Source organism: Pseudophryne corroboree, chromosome 8, assembly GCF_028390025.1.
Source record: "Pseudophryne corroboree isolate aPseCor3 chromosome 8, aPseCor3.hap2, whole genome shotgun sequence".
Taxonomy (NCBI): domain Eukaryota; kingdom Metazoa; phylum Chordata; class Amphibia; order Anura; family Myobatrachidae; genus Pseudophryne; species Pseudophryne corroboree.
In genome coordinates this window covers 395,452,442-395,470,474 of record NC_086451.1, presented here as the reverse complement: position 1 = coordinate 395,470,474, position 18,033 = coordinate 395,452,442, and the positions used below count along the sequence as shown (strand labels likewise).

The window sequence follows — 18,033 nt, the reverse complement described above, 5'->3', positions numbered from 1 at the left end:
TGTTTGGGAACTATTTTTTTGAAGTGCCATCCTGTCTGACACTGCAGTGCCACTCCTTGATGGGCCAGTTGTTTTTGTCGGCCACTTGGGTCGCTTAGCTTAACCATCCAGCGACCTTGGTGTACCTCTCTTTTTCTTTGCATCATGTGCTGTTTGGGGACTATTTTTTAAATCTGCCATCCTGTCTGACACTGCAGTGCCACTCCTAGATGGGCCAGTTGTTTGTGTCGGCCACTTGGGGCGCTTAGCTTAACCATCCAGCGACCTTGGTGCACCTCTTTTTTTCTTTGCATCATGTGCTAATTGGGGACTATTTTTTAAATCTGCCATCCTGTCTGACACTGCAGTGCCACTCCTAGATGGGCCAGGTGTTTGTGTCGGCCACTTGGGTCGCTTAGCTTAGTCACACAGCGACCTTGGTGCACCCCTTTTTTTCTTTGCATCATGTGCTGTTTGGGGACTATTTTTTAAAGTGCCATCCTGTCTGACACTGCAGTGCCACTCCTAGATGGGCCAGGTGTTTGTGTCAGCCACTTGGGTCGCTTAGCTTAGTCATCCAGCGACCTCGGTGCAAATTTTAGGACTAAAATTAATATTGTGAGGTGTGAGGTGTTCAGAATATACTGGAAATGAGTGGAAATTATGGTTATTGAGGTTAATAATACTATGGGATCAAAATGACCCCCAAATTCCATGATTTAAGCTGTTTTTTAGTATTTAAAAAAAAAACATCCGAATCCAAAACACACCCGAATCCGACAAAAAAATTTCAGGGAGGTTTTGCCAAAACGCGTCCGCATCCAAAACACGGACACGGAACCAAATCCAAAATCAAAACACAAAACCCGAAAAATGTCCGGTGCACATCTCTACAATATACCAACAAATATAAATATACAGTATATATATATATATATATATATATATATGTATATATATATAAATCAACAACACTAGAAGAATCTTTGTAGATACATTTTTATTTAGCGCACTTGGGAAATTGTTTTTTTTTTTGTATGTCATTGAGGTCTTTCAACAGGGACCTCACCAATTGTGCTGCTTTGAGTTTGATGCAAGATAAGGATACTGTTGTGTTTTTTGTATTTCTTCTGTTGTGTATCTGTAATTGCTGCCAAGATGCCTATTTTTAGAGATAGTGTTAGGTGCCGTGGTCCGCGGCGCCGCTTGGTCTGCTTCCGAGCGACGCTCACAGCCGCAGCACCTCTCTCCCTACCCGCCCCGCGCCTAGCAACGCCAGGACGCCGTGCGTACTGTAGCCGCCGGGTCCCTGGCAACGCTAGGACGCCGGGCGTCCACAGCCGCTGGGTCCATAGCAACGGGGACGCCATTGGCGGACCGCGTTCCCCGTTGCCAGATAAAGATTGATTCGTTGCTCGTGCAGCAGGGCAGCTGCACGGCAACTAGTAATTAGGGTCTGGGGGCTGGTCTTGCTGGCCCTCCTGTCATTGGCCAGCAGGGCCTTTTTATGGGAGCCAGCACACTACAGCCTCGCCGGTGATAGCTTCCTGTATGCTGTTCCTGCCTTGCAACGTCTGTTCCTGGTCAGCTGTATCTGTTCGATCCTGCTCCCTGCGCTCCTGAGTCCTGGAGTTCTGAAGCCGGTCCTGGGAATCCTTCCTGTCCAAGTGAACCTGTTGCAGTCATCTGGGGGTTCTTGCTTGTTGGGGTTCTCTCCCGGTTTCGTGAGTAGTGGCTTCTGCCGCGGGTTGCGGCCTAGGCCGCTTAAGTCCTTATGTTAATTTTGTATTGGTGGTTTTTGCGGAGGTTTCCGCTTTTCACTGTTCTCCCCGGTACATGGCGGTGCCGTGTGGGGGTGTGGACAGTGGTGTCTTTTGTTGTTCTTTTCCTTTGGCGGTGTGCAGCACATATATTTAGTTTTAGGGCAGTTAGTAGCCCCTAGCTTTCTGTTTGCTTTAGTTAGAGGTCCCCTTGTTATTATCCTGTCTCGGCTCACGCCTTGTCTCACTCTAAGACCTGGGGGCATCGGAGTTGGGCAGACCTAATCCGCCCTTCAAACGCGGCTGCTGTGGGCCCAAGAAACCATAGTCACTCAGGCGTGAACTGACCACACGGGTAAAACAATGGAGGTAGGGTGCTAGGGACTATTCCCGTACCATCCCTTATTTCAGCGTCACGTCCTGGTGCTCTGGACTTACTACGCAACATCTCTCTAGTTCTGAGCATCAGGAACGTAACAGATAGGACATAAAGAACACATAAGTGTAAGAATTTATATCTAGAAGATGTAGATAATTTGACATCTACCTGTAATGAGGAGGATTACTACACCCAATTAAATATGATTGAAAAATTATCTATAAAAGAAATGAAGAATTCGTATGAGATTTTAACGCTTGAAAAATATATTCAAGTAGGGTGGGTCCCTAGGGGACTTCGTATATTGAAAAAGCCAACATATGGCACACAAAGTCATTCTTTTATGAAAAATTGGAATGAGATTCTAGGAGATTTCTCTAAGAAATTAATGGGATTACTAGTTGCAGAGAGGAAAAGGGATTCAAACAAGCTAGAGGAGGAGTTAATAAAACTAGAGACCTCTGTTACAAAGTTTGAAACTAGTGAAGAATTCGAACATGATGTTAGTAGACTCCAAATTCAATTAGACACAGTAAAAAAGGACATTATCTCAAGAAAAAAGACAAAATTTCTTAGAGACAAAGAGGACTACCAAAAGGGACTGATTTTTGATTGGGCAAAAGATGGTAGACAGAATGACAATTCGGTTGCATATCATACACAAAAACGTGGTAATTACCTATACCAACAGGATTGGCATAAACGCTGTGACAATCAGAGGTTCAATCCTAGGAGGAGAGATGTCTATCATCAGGGATATGGAGATAGGAGAAGGTCAACTTACCGCTCTCCATATCCCAATAGATATAGAAATAGAGTTAATTCCTATCATGATCAAAGAAGAAGATGCCCATCTTCAAATAGATATGACACCTTTTCACACACCAACAAATATGAAGTCTTTAGGTCACCTTCTCCAAATGACCATAATGACCATTTTTTAGGAGATGGTACAGATATAACCACTCCCCAAGGCAGAAAAAGAGGCCTTGGAATAAAAGAGGTAAAAGAGGGGAGAGAAAAATCCCCAAAAAGAAGGCGCCCACTATTTCACTTGAAAGTGGGACAAAAATCGGGGTCATCAACCTCTCAAGTAGAGAATGATGTACAACACAGACAGCGTTACTAAATAAGGGACTTAAATTTGCACCTGACCAACATGCCGATAAGTTTGATTTGTTCATTGATTTGAACAAATACATCAGGTCACTCACTTTACAGCAACATTTTTTGAAACATCCCCTGATACCATCAGCCACACAAAAATCTAGAAAACCATTAGTAGCTCCCCCTTCTAAATTTTACCCAGTGGAGTCGAGGGGAAGCAATGTAGACATCTTCTACGAGTCAGTTAAAGATGATTTTAAGGAATTAAAAATAAAGAGTGATAAATTCAATTCTAATTTGAGCTCAGAGGAGAGAAAGGCTCTAAACCAGCTTAAGAAAGAGGATGACTTGATTATCAGAAGTGCAGACAAAGGAGCAGTAGTCCTGCAGGACAGAACTGACTACCTCAAAGAAGCACATAACATATTGGACAACACATTAACTTATGTCAAACTTGAGGACGATCCTACAAAGGCCTTCAAAGAAGACCTTAGAGTCCTCCTGTATGACACACAAAATAAAATTTAATATGCATAAAAGAATTTGATTATTTATGGGTTGAATACCCGATCATTGTTACCTTTTTGCCACCTCCCCAAAGTCCACAAAAATCTACAGTTTCCCCCAGGAAGACCTATCATCTCGGGAATAGATTCACTAACCGCTAACCTCTCTCATTTTATCGACCTAAAGCTACAGCCCTATGTGAAAACCTTGCCTTCTTATCTGAGGGATTCTACAAACTTATTACAAGTATTGGATGGATACATATGGAATATGGAGGAAAGATGGCTCACAATTGATGTTCAAGCCTTATATTCCTCCATTCTCCATACAAAAGGTATCGAAGCAACACAGTCTTTCCTAACAGCTGACTCAGATAAATCAGAGGCAGAAACTAAATTTATTTTGGATAGTATAGATTTTATACTAAAACATAACTATTTTCGATTCGAGGACTACCACTACCTCCAACAGCAGGGAACTGCGATGGGGACAAAATTTGCCCCCTCGTATGCAAACCTGCTGATGTGGGTGTAAGAGGAGTCTTTTATCTATGGATCCAAATTTGAGAGAGATCATGTCAAACTATACCGAAGATACATAGATGATTTGATCTTCATATGGAGGGGAGATGAAGAAAGTGTAGAACAATTTGTTGAATACCTCCAAGTGAATCCATTTAATCTAAAATTTACATTTAAAACAAATACAAATGTAATAGATTATTTAGACCTCAAATTAGAAGGTACAGTAGCGGAGGTAGTTCAAACATCGACCTTTTTTAAGGAAGTTGATGCAAACAACTACATTCCAACATCAAGTTGCCATCACCCCAAATGGATAGAAGGAGTTCCCTATTCCCAGTTTCTTAGACTGATGAGGAATTGTAGTACCCTCAGTGACTTTATGGTGCAAGCTAACACACTGAAGGAGAGTTTCTTAATACGAGGTTATGATCCAATTGAGATTGAAGAAGCTCTGCAAAAAGCTAGTAACATAGATCGGGTAAACCTATTATCCACAAATTTGGCTTAAAAAAACAAAAGGGATATTAAAGCGAAGCCATTCATAACTTAGTACAACAAATAAAATCGACTAATAACTAAAATACTAGATAAACATTGGCCCATTCTTTTAAAAGATCCCATTCTCAGACCCTCACTTCCTCCTAAACCACAAGTAGTGTTCAGAAGGGCCAAGAATCTACAGAGTATTTTAGCACCAAGTACAATAAAACCGATGAAATCTACCATTCAACCTAGAACAAATTTCCTAATAGAGAAAAGCATAGGATGCTTCCCATGTAATCATTGCATATGTTGCAAGTTCATGGAGAAGTCCACTTTTTCTTGGAAACATGAAAATGGAATAGATTATACTTTAAAAGACAGAGTCAACTGCAACAGTGAATTTGTCATCTACAGAATAACCTGCAGTTGCAGTTTGATGTATATTGGAAAAACAAAACGTAATGTTAAACTCAGGATTCAGGAACATCTACGAGGCATAACAAATAAAGTCACTAATCATAATTTACCACGTCACTTTGCAGAAGTACTCAACTCTAACGTTAAAGATCTGAAATTTCCTATATTAGAACAGATTCAATTAGGTCCTAGAGGAGGTGACAAAGAACGTTTACTCTCTAGAAGAGAATCCTTTTGGATTTTCACCCTTAACACCCTTCATCCAAACGGCCTCAATGAAAATATAGATATTGTGTCATTTCTTTAATCAATATGTCTTCATGTATATTCATAATATCTTTAGAGCACTCAGTTATGTATTTTTTATAGTCTCTATAGGAAATGTGTGTTTAGATTTCAATTGTTTTTTAGATCTTTTTGCGACTTGTGGACTACTAACTGAAATGTATTAGCGATGTAAAACTGAAGCCCTTAAAAGCAAAGCAGCCAAGCAGACATTTTTTATAGTTTCCGTTAGGGGTGTATAATATATGGATACACATTACTTTGGAGATTATACACTGCGGCATTTTCTATACATTTTTTGCTTCGGGATTGAACATAGAAATATACTCATCATAATATACAACAATCTATTGAATCCTTACACTGCAGGAGAGCCTACAGTGATTATCTTATTATCTTACAGTCCCTGTTTTAAGATCTAATATAAACTAATTTGACACTCAATATAAATTTTGAGATATACTCCTAGGTGTCATATCATTTTTTTGTAACCTTTTTTTTTTCTTGCCAAGGGAGTTAATATTTAATATTTTCAAAGTCACTCACTTTATACTAATACACCAGTAATTTATCTAGACTATACATCACAAAAGGCTCCAAATTAGTAGCCAACACCTATTAAGGGAGTCAATTTTTAAAGTCACTTACTTCACAGTAACACATTAGTGATTCATCTAGATTACATATCATAAAGGGCTCAGAACTATCATCCAACACCTAAATCACCCATTTTTACACTAGTAATTTATCAAGACTGTACATATAAAAGGTCTTAATTAGCAGTTCACTCCTCACAGCTTTGGGGTTGGGGTTATAACACATAAATATACTTAATCTAATTTATTCATATACTGTAGAAGGTTTTTCTATTAAACAATAAGTCTCCCTTTATAACCCCAGTTATGGGAGCACATACATATATTTACAGTCCCCATCATGGGATTCTACATTAAAATCATAATTGATTGAACATAAAGTGATTATCATATAGTAGATTATATTCATTAGAAACAAATTTATATACATGTATAACCTTTGAATAGATTACAGTTATATCTTTAGAAATCCTCAGAGTAGTCTCTATTGAAATGATTCCTGTGGAAGACTAACAAACAGACACCAAACTATTTCTTCATTTTTTATTATAATTTTTGTCTGATATAAATCTGACAGATTGAGGTAGAGGCGTGTCTTGCTGTCAATAGACTAACGTATCCAGGGGTACTGCCAACTGCCGTGGGATGCGTGCAAGTTGACAGCCTGCCACGCCCAACTAGTGAGGTGTCGCTGACGCGCCTTGCATAGGAAGAAGGCAGGCGTGGTCAATCACATGTCAGTGACGTGTTATGCGTCAGAGCAGTATGTGACGAGTCGCGGGTATGCGGCGCATCACGGACATACGACGCGTCATGTATCGAGGAGTAAGGGGTCCGGGACGCGTCATGTACCTGTGAATTGCCGCATACAAAATAGGAGGTGCGGCCAGATGGGGAATAGACATCATGTCCCCGATATAGGCGGCATTAAGATCACCATGGATACTGCCTTGGTTAGTGGAAACCAGGGCGATAACAAGACATCCCTCCTTTCTGACGCTATTAATGTCAGAGCACCTATGCACCCAATAGTAGCTAACTGGAACGCATAGCGGAAGTATGCCTCTCCAGTCAGGTGTGGGCTGTTTAAATACATTTATAAGTCTTTTAATTATATACTGCAGGTTCTATTATAACTAGAGATGAGCGGGTTCGGTTCCTCGGAATCCGAACCCGCCCGAACTCAGGTTTTTTTACACGGGTCCGAGCGACTCGGATCTTCCCGCCTTGCTCGGTTAACCCGAGCGCGCCCGAACGTCATCATCACGCTGTCGGATTCTCGCGAGGCTCGGATTCTATCGCGAGACTCGGATTCTATATAAGGAGCCGCGCGTCGCCGCCATTTTTCACACGTGCATTGAGATTCATAGGGAGAGGACGTGGCTGGCGTCCTCTCCGTTTATAGAGATTCGAGAAGAGAGTGAGACAGAGAGAGACACAGTAGTAATTTGGGGAGCATTAGGAGGAGTACTACTACTACTAGTACTTGCTGAAGTGATAGAGAGAGATAGTGTGACTGTATTATCTGACTTGTGGGGGAGACACTGACAGTGGGGAGCAGTTAGAGTCTGAGAGCAGGACTCAGGACTCAGGAGTACATATAACGTACAGTGCACACTTTTGCTGCCAGAGTGCCAGCCACACTGCCATTGTTTGTGACCACAATGACCACCAGTATAATATTATATTGTAATTGTCTGCTTAGGACTCAGGAGTACTACTTGCAAGTTGCTGATAGTGTGACCAGTGACCTGACCACCAGTTTAATAATCACCACCAGTTTATGAGTTTAATATATATTATATATATATATATAATTGTATATAATATATATATAATATTGTATACCACCTAGCACCTACCCGTGTTTTTTTTTTTTTCTTTCTTCTTTATACATACTACTATAGTAGCTTACTGTAGCAGTCTGCGGTGCTGCTGAGCTGACAGTGTCCAGCAGGTCCGTCATCAGTCATTACATAATAAATATATAATATATATACCTGTCCGGCTGCAGTACTAGTGATAATATATATACATATATATTGATTTCATCTCATTATCATCCAGTCTATATTATCAGCAGACACAGTACGTTAGTCCACGGCTGTAGCTACCTCTGTGTCGGCACTCGGCAGTCCATCCATAATTGTATACCACCTACCCGTGGTTGTTTTTTTTTTCTTTCTTCTTTATACATACTACTATAGTAGCTTACTGTAGCAGTCTGCGGTGCTGCTGAGCTGACAGTATCCAGCAGGTCCGTCATCAGTCATTACATAATAAATATATAATATATACCTGTCCGGCTGCAGTACTAGTGATATTATATATACATATATATTGATTTCATCTCATTATCATCCAGTCTATATTATCAGCAGACACAGTACGTTAGTCCACGGCTGTAGCTACCTCTGTGTCGGCACTCGGCAGTCCATCCATAATTGTATACCACCTACCCGTGGTTGTTTTTTTTTCTTTCTTCTTTATACATACTACTATAGTAGCTTACTGTAGCAGTCTGCGGTGCTGCTGAGCTGACAGTGTCCAGCAGGTCCGTCATCAGTCATTACATAATAAATATATAATATATACCTGTCCGGCTGCAGTACTAGTGATATTATATATACATATATATTGATTTCATCTCATTATCATCCAGTCTATATTATCAGCAGACACAGTACGTTAGTCCACGGCTGTAGCTACCTCTGTGTCGGCACTCGGCAGTCCATCCATAATTGTATACCACCTACCCGTGGTTGTTTTTTTTTCTTTCTTCTTTATACATACTACTATAGTAGCTTACTGTAGCAGTCTGCGGTGCTGCTGAGCTGACAGTGTCCAGCAGGTCCGTCATCAGTCATTACATAATAAATATATATACCTGTCCGGCTGCAGTACTAGTGATATTATATATACATATATATTGATTTCATCTCATTATCATCCAGTCTATATTATCAGCAGACACAGTACGGTAGTCCACGGCTGTAGCTACCTCTGTGTCGGCACTCGGCAGTCCATCCATAATTGTATACCACCTACCCGTGGTTGTTTTTTTTTTCTTTCTTCTTTATACATACTACTATAGTAGCTTACTGTAGCAGTCTGCGGTGCTGCTGAGCTGACAGTGTCCAGCAGGTCCGTCATCAGTCATTACATAATAAATATATAATATATACCTGTCCGGCTGCAGTACTAGTGATATTATATATACATATATATTGATTTCATCTCATTATCATCCAGTCTGTATTATCAGCAGACACAGTACGTTAGTCCACGGCTGTAGCTACCTCTGTGTCGGCACTCGGCAGTCCATCCATAATTGTATACCACCTACCCGTGGTTGTTGTTTTTTTCTTTCTTCTTTATACATACTACTATAGTAGCTTACTGTAGCAGTCTGCGGTGCTGCTGAGCTGACAGTGTCCAGCAGGTCCGTCATCAGTCATTACATAATAAATATATATACCTGTCCGGCTGCAGTACTAGTGATATTATATATACATATATATTGATTTCATCTCATTATCATCCAGTCTATATTATCAGCAGACACAGTACGGTAGTCCACGGCTGTAGCTACCTCTGTGTCGGCACTCGGCAGTCCATCCATAATTGTATACCACCTACCCGTGGTTGTTTTTTTTTCTTTCTTCTTTATACATACTACTATAGTAGCTTACTGTAGCAGTCTGCGGTGCTGCTGAGCTGACAGTGTCCAGCAGGTCCGTCATCAGTCATTACATAATAAATATATAATATATACCTGTCCGGCTGCAGTACTAGTGATATTATATATACATATATATTGATTTCATCTCATTATCATCCAGTCTATATTATCAGCAGACACAGTACGTTAGTCCACGGCTGTAGCTACCTCTGTGTCGGCACTCGGCAGTCCATCCATAATTGTATACCACCTACCCGTGGTTGTTTTTTTTTTCTTTCTTCTTTATACATACTACTATAGTAGCTTACTGTAGCAGTCTGCGGTGCTGCTGAGCTGACAGTGTCCAGCAGGTCCATCATCAGTCATTACATAATAAATATATAATATATACCTGTCCGGCTGCAGTACTAGTGATATTATATATACATATATATTGATTTCATCTCATTATCATCCAGTCTATATTATCAGCAGACACAGTACGTTAGTCCACGGCTGTAGCTACCTCTGTGTCGGCACTCGGCAGTCCATCCATAATTGTATACCACCTACCCGTGGTTGTTTTTTTTTTCTTTCTTCTTTATACATACTACTATAGTAGCTTACTGTAGCAGTCTGCGGTGCTGCTGAGCTGACAGTGTCCAGCAGGTCCGTCATCAGTCATTACATAATAAATATATATACCTGTCCGGCTGCAGTACTAGTGATATTATATATACATATATATTGATTTCATCTCATTATCATCCAGTCTATATTATCAGCAGACACAGTACGGTAGTCCACGGCTGTAGCTACCTCTGTGTCGGCACTCGGCAGTCCATCCATAATTGTATACCACCTACCCGTGGTTGTTTTTTTTTTCTTTCTTCTTTATACATACTACTATAGTAGCTTACTGTAGCAGTCTGCGGTGCTGCTGAGCTGACAGTGTCCAGCAGGTCCGTCATCAGTCATTACATAATAAATATATAATATATATACCTGTCCGGCTGCAGTACTAGTGATATTATATATACATATATATTGATTTCATCTCATTATCATCCAGTCTATATTAGCAGCAGACACAGTACGGTAGTCCACGGCTGTAGCTACCTCTGTGTCGGCACTCGGCAGTCCATCCATAAGTATACTAGTATCCATCCATCTCCATTGTTTACCTGAGGTGCCTTTTAGTTGTGCCTATTAAAATATGGAGAACAAAAATGTTGAGGTTCCAAAATTAGGGAAAGATCAAGATCCACTTCCACCTCGTGCTGAAGCTGCTGCCACTAGTCATGGCCGAGACGATGAAATGCCAGCAACGTCGTCTGCCAAGACCGATGCCCAATGTCATAGTACAGAGCATGTAAAATCCAAAACACCAAATATCAGTAAAAAAAGGACTCCAAAACCTAAAATAAAATTGTCGGAGGAGAAGCGTAAACTTGCCAATATGCCATTTACCACACGGAGTGGCAAGGAACGGCTGAGGCCCTGGCCTATGTTCATGGCTAGTGGTTCAGCTTCACATGAGGATGGAAGCACTCAGCCTCTCGCTAGAAAAATGAAAAGACTCAAGCTGGCAAAAGCACCGCAAAGAACTGTGCGTTCTTCGAAATCCCAAATCCACAAGGGGAGTCCAATTGTGTCGGTTGCGATGCCTGACCTTCCCAACACTGGACGTGAAGAGCATGCGCCTTCCACCATTTGCACGCCCCCTGCAAGTGCTGGAAGGAGCACCCGCAGTCCAGTACCTGATAGTCAGATTGAAGATGTCAGTGTTGAAGTACACCAGGATGAGGAGGATATGGGTGTTGCTGGCGCTGGGGAGGAAATTGACCAGGAGGATTCTGATGGTGAGGTGGTTTGTTTAAGTCAGGCACCCGGGGAGACACCTGTTGTCCGTGGGAGGAATATGGCCGTTGACATGCCTGGTGAAAATACCAAAAAAATCAGCTTTTCGGTGTGGAAGTATTTCAACAGAAATGCGGACAACAGGTGTCAAGCCGTGTGTTGCCTTTGTCAAGCTGTAATAAGTAGGGGTAAGGACGTTAACCACCTCGGAACATCCTCCCTTATACGTCACCTGCAGCGCATTCATAATAAGTCAGTGACAAGTTCAAAAACTTTGGGTGACAGCGGAAGCAGTCCACTGACCAGTAAATCCCTTCCTCTTGTAACCAAGCTCACGCAAACCACCCCACCAACTCCCTCAGTGTCAATTTCCTCCTTACCCAGGAATGCCAATAGTCCTGCAGGCCATGTCACTGGCAAGTCTGACGAGTCCTCTCCTGCCTGGGATTCCTCCGATGCATCCTTGAGTGTAATGCCTACTGCTGCTGGCGCTGCTGTTGTTGCTGCTGGGAGTCGATCGTCATCCCAGAGGGGAAGTCGTAAGCCCACTTGTACTACTTCCAGTAAGCAATTGACTGTCCAACAGTCCTTTGCGAGGAAGATGAAATATCACAGCAGTCATCCTGCTGCAAAGCGGATAACTGAGGCCTTGACAACTATGTTGGTGTTAGACGTGCGTCCGGTATCTGCCGTTAGTTCACAGGGAACTAGACAATTTATTGAGGCAGTGTGCCCCCGTTACCAAATACCATCTAGGTTCCACTTCTCTAGGCAGGCGATACCGAGAATGTACACGGACGTCAGAAAAAGACTCACCAGTGTCCTAAAAAATGCAGTTGTACCCAATGTCCACTTAACCACGGACATGTGGACAAGTGGAGCAGGGCAGGGTCAGGACTATATGACTGTGACAGCCCACTGGGTAGATGTATGGACTCCCGCCGCAAGAACAGCAGCGGCGGCACCAGTAGCAGCATCTCGCAAACGCCAACTCTTTCCTAGGCAGGCTACGCTTTGTATCACCGCTTTCCAGAATACGCACACAGCTGAAAACCTCTTACGGCAACTGAGGAAGATCATCGCGGAATGGCTTACCCCAATTGGACTCTCCTGTGGATTTGTGGAATCGGACAACGCCAGCAATATTGTGTGTGCATTAAATATGGGCAAATTCCAGCACGTCCCATGTTTTGCACATACCTTGAATTTGGTGGTGCAGAATTTTTTAAAATACGACAGGGGTGTGCAAGAGATGCTGTCGGTGGCCAGAAGAATTGCGGGACACTTTCGGCGTACAGGCACCACGTACAGAAGACTGGAGCACCACCAAAAACAACTGAACCTGCCCTGCCATCATCTGAAGCAAGAAGTGATAACGAGGTGGAATTCAACCCTCTATATGCTTCAGAGGTTGGAGGAGCAGCAAAAGGCCATTCAAGCCTATACAATTCAGCACAATATAGGAGGTGGAATGCACCTGTCTCAAGCGCAGTGGAGAATGATTTCAACATTGTGCAAGGTTCTGATGCCCTTTGAACTTGCCACACGTGAAGTCAGTTCAGACACTGCCAGCCTGAGTCAGGTCATTCCCCTCATCAGGCTTTTGCAGAAGAAGCTGGAGACATTGAAGGAGGAGCTAACACGGAGCGATTCCGCTAGGCATGTGGGACTTGTGGATGGAGCCCTTAATTCGCTTAACAAGGATTCACGGGTGGTCAATCTGTTGAAATCAGAGCACTACATTTTGGCCACCGTGCTCGATCCTAGATTTAAAACCTACCTTGGATCTCTCTTTCCGGCAGACACAAGTCTGCTGGGGTTCAAAGAACTGCTGGTGACAAAATTGTCAAGTCAAGCGGAACGCGACCTGTCAACATCTCCTCCTTCACATTCTCCCGCAACTGGGGGTGCGAGGAAAAGGCTCAGAATTCCGAGCCCACCCGCTGGCGGTGATGCAGGGCAGTCTGGAGCGACTGCTGATGCTGACATCTGGTCCGGACTGAAGGACCTGACAACGATTACGGACATGTCGTCTACTGTCACTGCATATGATTCTCTCACCATTGAAAGAATGGTGGAGGATTATATGAGTGACCGCATCCAAGTAGGCACGTCACACAGTCCGTACTTATACTGGCAGGAAAAAGAGGCAATTTGGAGGCCCTTGCACAAACTGGCTTTATTCTACCTAAGTTGCCCTCCCACAAGTGTGTACTCCGAAAGAGTGTTTAGTGCCGCCGCTCACCTTGTCAGCAATCGGCGTACGAGGTTACATCCAGAAAATGTGGAGAAGATGATGTTCATTAAAATGAATTATAATCAATTCCTCCGTGGAGACATTGACCAGCAGCAATTGCCTCCACAAAGTACACAGGGAGCTGAGATGGTGGATTCCAGTGGGGACGAATTGATAATCTGTGAGGAGGGGGATGTACACGGTGATATATCGGAGGATGATGATGAGGTGGACATCTTGCCTCTGTAGAGCCAGTTTGTGCAAGGAGAGATTAATTGCTTCTTTTTAGGTGGGGGTCCAAACCAACCCGTCATTTCAGTCACAGTCGTGTGGCAGACCCTGTCACTGAAATGATGGGTTGGTTAAAGTGTGCATGTCCTGTTTATACAACATAAGGGTGGGTGGGAGGGCCCAAGGACAATTCCATCTTGCACCTCTTTTTTCTTTCATTTTTATTTGCGTCATGTGCTGTTTGGGGAGTGTTTTTTGGAAGGGCCATCCTGCGTGACACTGCAGTGCCACTCCTAGATGGGCCCGGTGTTTGTGTCGGCCACTAGGGTCGCTTATCTTACTCACACAGCTACCTCATTGCGCCTCTTTTTTTCTTTGCGTCATGTGCTGTTTGGGGAGGGTTTTTTGGAAGGGCCATCCTGCGTGACACTGCAGTGCCACTCCTAGATGGGCCAGGTGTTTGTGTTGGCCACTAGGGTCGCTTATCTTACTCACACAGCTACCTCATTGCGCCTCTTTTTTTCTTTGCGTCATGTGCTGTTTGGGGAGGGTTTTTTGGAAGGGACATCCTGCGTGACACTGCAGTGCCACTCCTAGATGGGCCAGGTGTTTGTGTCGGCCACTAGGGTCGCTTATCTTACTCACACAGCTACCTCATTGCACCTCTTTTTTTCTTTGCGTCATGTGCTGTTTGGGGAGGGTTTTTTGGAAGGGCCATCCTGCGTGACACTGCAGTGCCACTCCTAGATGGGCCAGGTGTTTGTGTCGGCCACTAGGGTCGCTTATCTTACTCACACAGCTACCTCATTGCGCCTCTTTTTTTCTTTGCGTCATGTGCTGTTTGGGGAGGGTTTTTTGGAAGGGACATCCTGCGTGACACTGCAGTGCCACTCCTAGATGGGCCCGGTGTTTGTGTCGGCCACTAGGGTCGCTTATCTTACTCACACAGCTACCTCATTGCGCCTCTTTTTTTCTTTGCGTCATGTGCTGTTTGGGGAGGGTTTTTTTGAAGGGCCATCCTGCGTGACACTGCAGTGCCACTCCTAGATGGGCCAGGTGTTTGTGTCGGCCACTAGGGTCGCTTATCTTACTCACACAGCTACCTCATTGCGCCTCTTTTTTTCTTTGCGTCATGTGCTGTTTGGGGAGGGTTTTTTGGAAGGGCCATCCTGCGTGACACTGCAGTGCCACTCCTAGATGGGCCAGGTGTTTGTGTCGGCCACTAGGGTCGCTTATCTTACTCACACAGCTACCTCATTGCGCCTCTTTTTTTCTTTGCGTCATGTGCTGTTTGGGGAGGGTTTTTTGGAAGGGACATCCTGCGTGACACTGCAGTGCCACTCCTAGATGGGCGCGGTGTTTGTGTCGGCCACTAGGGTCGCTTATCTTACTCACACAGCTACCTCATTGCGCCTCTTTTTTTCTTTGCGTCATGTGCTGTTTGGGGAGGGTTTTTTTGAAGGGCCATCCTGCGTGACACTGCAGTGCCACTCCTAGATGGGCCAGGTGTTTGTGTCGGCCACTAGGGTCGCTTATCTTACTCACACAGCTACCTCATTGCGCCTCTTTTTTTCTTTGCGTCATGTGCTGTTTGGGGAGGGTTTTTTGGAAGGGCCATCCTGCGTGACACTGCAGTGACACTCCTAGATGGGCCAGGTGTTTGTGTCGGCCACTAGGGTTGCTTATCTTACTCACACAGCTACCTCATTGCGCCTCTTTTTCTTTGCGTCATGTGCTGTTTGGGGAGGGTTTTTTGGAAGGGACATCCTGCGTGACACTGCAGTGCCACTCCTAGATGGGCCCGGTGTTTGTGTCGGCCACTAGGGTCGCTTATCTTACTCACACAGCTACCTCATTGCGCCTCTTTTTTTCTTTGCGTCATGTGCTGCTTGGGGAGGGTTTTTTGGAAGGGCCATCCTGCGTGACACTGCAGTGCCACTCCTAGATGGGCCCGGTGTTTGTGTCGGCCACTAGGGTCGCTTATCTTACTCACACAGCTACCTCATTGCGCCTCTTTTTTTCTTTGCGTCATGTGCTGTTTGGGGAGGGTTTTTTGGAAGGGCCATCCTGCGTGACACTGCAGTGCCACTCCTAGATGGGCCAGGTGTTTGTGTCGGCCACTAGGTCGCTTATCTTACTCACACAGCTACCTCATTGCTCCTCTTTTTTTCTTTGCGTCATGTGCTGTTTGGGGAGGGTTTTTTGGAAGGGCCATCCTGCGTGACACTGCAGTGCCACTCCTAGATGGGCCAGGTGTTTGTGTCGGCCACTAGGGTCGCTTAGCTTAGTCATCCAGCGACCTCGGTGCAAATTTTAGGACTAAAAATAATATTGTGAGGTGTGAGGTATTCAGAATAGACTGAAAATGAGTGGAAATTATGGTTTTTGAGGTTAATAATACTTTGGGATCAAAATGACCCCCAAATTCTATGATTTAAGCTGTTTTTTAGTGTTTTTTGAAAAAAACACCCGAATCCAAAACACACCGGAATCCGACAAAAAAAATTCGGTGAGGTTTTGCCAAAACGCGGTCGAACCCAAAACACGGCCGCGGAACCGAACCCAAAACCAAAACACAAAACCCGAAAAATTTCAAGTGCACATCTCTAATTATAACTAAAGTAACGTTTAGTGCATCTACATACACGAAGTTTAACCATTTATTTGAAGTTGTTTAACTTCTAAGTTGTCCCTAATTAAAGGAAGTGATGTAACTGTGGGAGCAACTTAAATAGCAGCTGTAGTAATTACTGCTTCACTCTGCCACTTCCACACACAGCCAAAATCTCTCAGGGTGAGTTCACATTATATTTTTTTTATTTTCTCTGCTTGCTTTGTTTTTGGAGGCTTCATTTAATCATTATGGATGGAATCTTCTTGTTCATTTGATCTTCAGAAGTTAATTATAACTGATGTTGTCAATTATGGAATAGTGTCCCTTTCAAACAGTATTAATGTCTCTGTATATTATTTTTATTTCTTGGAAGCTTTAATTAATTACTATGATTATAATTTCTTTATTTATATGATCTCTAGAAGGCAATTACCACTGAGATTTTTTTCTGTTTAAAGTGTACACCCTTTAATCAGTGACAATGTCTCTATTTTCTAAGAGATCCATTCTGTGAGCTTTACTGAGGAAGTTACATTGCGTTGTGATTGTCAAATGAGCTATATATTTTTGGGGTATGTACATCCATTTATGCTCTGAATATGATCTCTAAATGACTAATAGTCAAATAATTAATTAAATTCTGATCCTTTTAGAAGTATTTTATATACGGGCCAATACCTGAATCAGAAACAGTCTTAAATACAAGATCTGGATATCTTATTCAGGTATGTGCTTAACGGACTAGGTCATTGGTAAATATTAAAACCAATAGTATAGACCTCTCCTCTGACATCTGGTACATATATGAATTTTCCTTTCTCCAGGCAATTTGTCAAAACCTGACTGCCAGTACCTCCAAAGGGAACATCAATCAATAGTTCGAATAAGGAGCTCCACAAAGGAATCTCGAATAACTATCTTTAAGGTATGTTCTAGAGATGAGCGGGTTCGGTTCCTCGGAATCCGAACCCGCCCGAACTTCAGGTTTTTTTACACGGGTCCGAGCGACTCGGATCTTCCCGCCTTGCTCGGTAAACCCGAGCGCGCCCGAACGTCATCATCACGCTGTCGGATTCTCGCGAGACTCGGATTCTATATAAGGAGCCGCGCGTCGCCGCCATTTTTCACACGTGCATTGAGATTCATAGGGAGAGGACGTGGCTGGCGTCCTCTCCGTTTATAGAGATTCGAGAAGAGAGTGAGACAGAGAGAGACACAGTAGTAATTTGGGGAGCATTAGGAGGAGTACTACTACTACTAGTACTTGCTGAAGTGATAGAGAGAGATAGTGTGACTGTATTATCTGACTTGTGGGGGAGACACTGACAGTGGGGAGCAGCTAGAGTCTGAGAGCAAGACTCAGGACTCAGGAGTACATATAACGTACAGTGCAC

At 43.3% G+C, this 18,033-nt stretch overlaps 1 protein-coding gene across 5 annotated transcripts in view; it reads left to right on the top strand.

Annotated features, from left to right (window-relative positions):
- Positions 1-16,775: 16,775 nt before the first annotated feature.
- Positions 16,776-18,033, top strand: part of LOC134949265 (cytochrome P450 2A13-like) — a 94,266-nt gene continuing 93,008 nt past the window's right edge. For 2 of the 5 annotated variants that reach the window (XM_063937759.1, XM_063937754.1), the window contains exons 1-4: positions 16,776-16,819; positions 17,139-17,211; positions 17,293-17,364; positions 17,464-17,564. The gene's annotated coding sequence lies outside the window, so the exon portion shown is untranslated. The remainder of the gene's footprint in view (positions 16,820-17,138; positions 17,212-17,292; positions 17,365-17,463; positions 17,565-18,033) is intronic. The other 3 variants (XM_063937755.1, XM_063937756.1, XM_063937757.1) reach the window with 3 other exon arrangements.